General features: G+C 39.1%; 1 non-coding gene across 1 annotated transcript; it reads left to right on the plus strand.

Annotated features, from left to right (window-relative positions):
• The first annotated feature begins 954 nt into the window (after nt 1-954).
• On the plus strand, nt 955-1,061 carry LOC145071703 (small nucleolar RNA R71). The gene has a single exon (XR_013690710.1). It is a non-coding gene; the product is annotated as a small nucleolar RNA R71 (small nucleolar RNA).
• The last annotated feature ends 2,100 nt before the right edge of the window (nt 1,062-3,161 follow it).

Below are 3,161 nucleotides of genomic sequence, written 5' to 3' on the forward strand. Positions count from 1 at the left end.
TCTGTAGGCATGGCTTTGATTGGGTATGGCAGAGAAGGATTATAAGGCTTCAAAGAACTGACAGTTTTATCATTTACGCATGGACTCGTCGAGTCCAATGGAGTGACTCGGCGAGTCGGATCGGGTTTTGCTGGGTCCGATTCTTCTACTTTTTCTGCCTTCTTCTCTGAGATTCTCAGTGCTTCTGTAAATGTTTCTTCACTGCTGGAGGTTATTACACTTACATTCTCCATTCTTGGATTGGGTTCGATGTTACTTGGAAGTTGACCCGGTCTTCTATCATTCACTTGATGCGCAAGCTGCCCCAGCTGTTTCTCAATGTTGAGAATTGATGCTTGCTGATTCCTTAGCATGTTTCTGGTCTCGTGTATGGCAACATCGTGATCATTGTGTCTTTTTTTGGACGCGGCTATGAATCTAGTGAATAACTCTTCTAAATCGGCTTTCTTTTCTACCGGTTCTTCCTTTTGGTATAGTCCCCTCTCCTTCTGCTTGCATTTCTCCTCCTTTGCCTTCTTATACTCTTAGTATGGTAGCCATTCCTTCTTAGGTTTCCGTCAATTTTCATCACATCGATCGCCACTTGAATAGAAGACTTGAGCTTTCTTATTTCCATTCTCATCCAAATCACAATCCTTTGTGAGATGGGGCCCTCTACAATTTTCGCATCCTACTCTAATAGCATGGATTGTTTGATCCATTTTTGTCATCCTTCAATCTAGACTATCAAGCTTAGCTATCACCGCCGCCATGCTATCATTTGCCGCGTTCACTACCCCCCGACTTACTTCGTTTCTCGGATTGTGGTATTCTCTAGAGTGCTTAGAGAATTCTTCAATTAATTCTTTAATTACCGGGGGTGCCTTCTTTGTGAGTGGGCCTTGAGAATCAAGCAATTGCCTTGTGGTGACATTGACTCCATCATAGAAGATGGAGACCTCTTGTTGGCTATTAAGGTCATGGTGTGGGCAATTTCTAAGTAGGCTCTTGTACCTTTCCCAAGCTTCATAAAGAGATTCTCTGGGTTGTTGCTCGAAGTTGGCAATGGCTTTCTTAAGCTTGGCTATCTTGGAGGGCGGGCAGAAATGGTCTATGAACTCTTCTTTCATCTTGGCCCATGTGGTGACCGATCCGGGAGGAAGTGACTTTAACCAATCTTTTGCAGCTCCTTTAAATGTGACAGGAAGCATGCGAAGAAGCTGGGTCTCGCGTGGAACATTCGGTATGTTGAAGTAATCGGCCACATCATTCACTTCGTCCAAGTGCTTGTAAGCGTCTTCGTGATCCTTCCCGTAAAAAGGAATCTCCTTGAGTTGGGCGAGAATATGGCCTTTTAGTTCGAAAGTAGCGGTCGCGGGAATTGCGGGTTGCACAAGTGCCGGCCCGGTGTCATCACGCATCCTTTTCTTCCATTCCCCCATGGGGACTTCATCAATGTTAGCCATTGTGATAGCTAACTCTTCTTCGGAATCGGTTTCGTGCTCGTAAGTATGCTCTTCTTCTTCCTCGGTATCGTACTCGATATCTTCTTGAATTGGTTCTTCAACTGTCAACGAGGCACTGGATGCTCCGGATTTGCTGCTCTTCTTCTTGCTGAAAACGGACTTTAAGTTTTTAAGTGGCGAGTTCTTTGACGAAGCGGATTCTCCAACGGCTTTGCCCTTGCTCTTCCTTAGCGCGGATTCCGGGTCTTCAAGAAGGGGGACCAGAGGTGTATCAGATCCTCGGGTCATGAAAAAACTGTAAACAAACAAAACAAAAGAAACAAAACGCGTAAAAAGAACAAAAATGAAATAAAAAAATTAAAACTGAAACAACGATGTACTCGCCGAGTCTGCTCGTATGCACTCGGCGAGTTCAAGGCAAAAAATGAAAAAAAAAATTCTAGTTATCCTAAAAACAGAATTTTATTGAAACTAATTGTACTTACTGAATTACTTTGTAAATAACTTTGTGTAAGATAAATCCCACACAAAGGATCGATTAAACTAGAATTTAACATTAATTTTAGAACCGTTCGATCCCCGACAACGGCGCCAAAAACTTGATGTGTGAAAACTCACATAATTTTAAACCAAATTTTAATTATCAAATAACACACAAAAGGCAGTGAACCTATCAATTGTGGTATAGCTAAATAAGCAGGGTATCGATCACAGGGAACGGTAAATTATAATTAAAAACTAATTTTATCTAAGTTAATTAATAAGTAGGGGGTTTCTCTAGTTTTACAAGACTAGAAACTTACTAACTATTACTAATTTAAGAACGAGAAAATAGAGACTTAACTAGATTCAATAATTGGAAAGGAACTTCTGTTTAGTTCAACTTGGTTGACTCTATGGTTGATTTCAAGGTAATGGTGCAATGGATTAATTCTTTCGTTGATTACCGATTCAAATGATTAGATTCGTATTCACTACCCTAATCCTTAGCAAATAAACTAACTTAAACAGTGGCCAATTGTCTAATTTAATTAAATTCACTAGATTAATTATTCGGGTTAAGTTAGACTTGCAATAGTTAACTAATTTATTCTTTTAATTAACTTCTTGTTTGATGGTCATCTTACAAGCTTGCACATGGATTTACTCAATTTTCTTATTAATTCTAGTTTCATATTCATTAATCCTAGACATATGGCGTAGTGATCACATAGCATATGAGGTTAATAATCAATAGATGTTCATGCTAATCAATTATCTTCCTATTAACAGAAAATTAATTATTATTCACACACAAGGTTCTTTAGCAAGCTAAAATAACAAAAATTCACCAACTTAGAATTAATCCTACCAATCAATCAAACCATATTGTCAACTTTGTATCCCAAACAGAAGTCTAAAGGTTTTAGCTCATAATTGAAGTAAATAACAGCAAACAAACAAAGTCAAATTGCTTAACCATAATGATAAAACAAAAGAATAAGTGGAATGATGAAATTTTGCCTCAATTACTCTCCTGGATTGAATTCTAGCTTCTTTCGTCGTCTTCTAGGGTTTTTCTGCCTTCTCAATCGCAGCTAAACTCTTCTGAATCGTTCTAGAACTCCCCTCTATCGTTTTGAGGAATATCTTTATATATACGAACCGATTTGTCGAGTCAGGTGGTGACTCGTCGAGTCTCTCTCACATTCCCCGTATTGTGATAACTCTCTGGGA

The sequence above is a fragment of the Lactuca serriola genome, chromosome 8, assembly GCF_051521515.1.
Source record: "Lactuca serriola cultivar US96UC23 chromosome 8, Lser_US96UC23_V15, whole genome shotgun sequence".
Taxonomy (NCBI): Eukaryota; Viridiplantae; Streptophyta; class Magnoliopsida; order Asterales; family Asteraceae; genus Lactuca; species Lactuca serriola.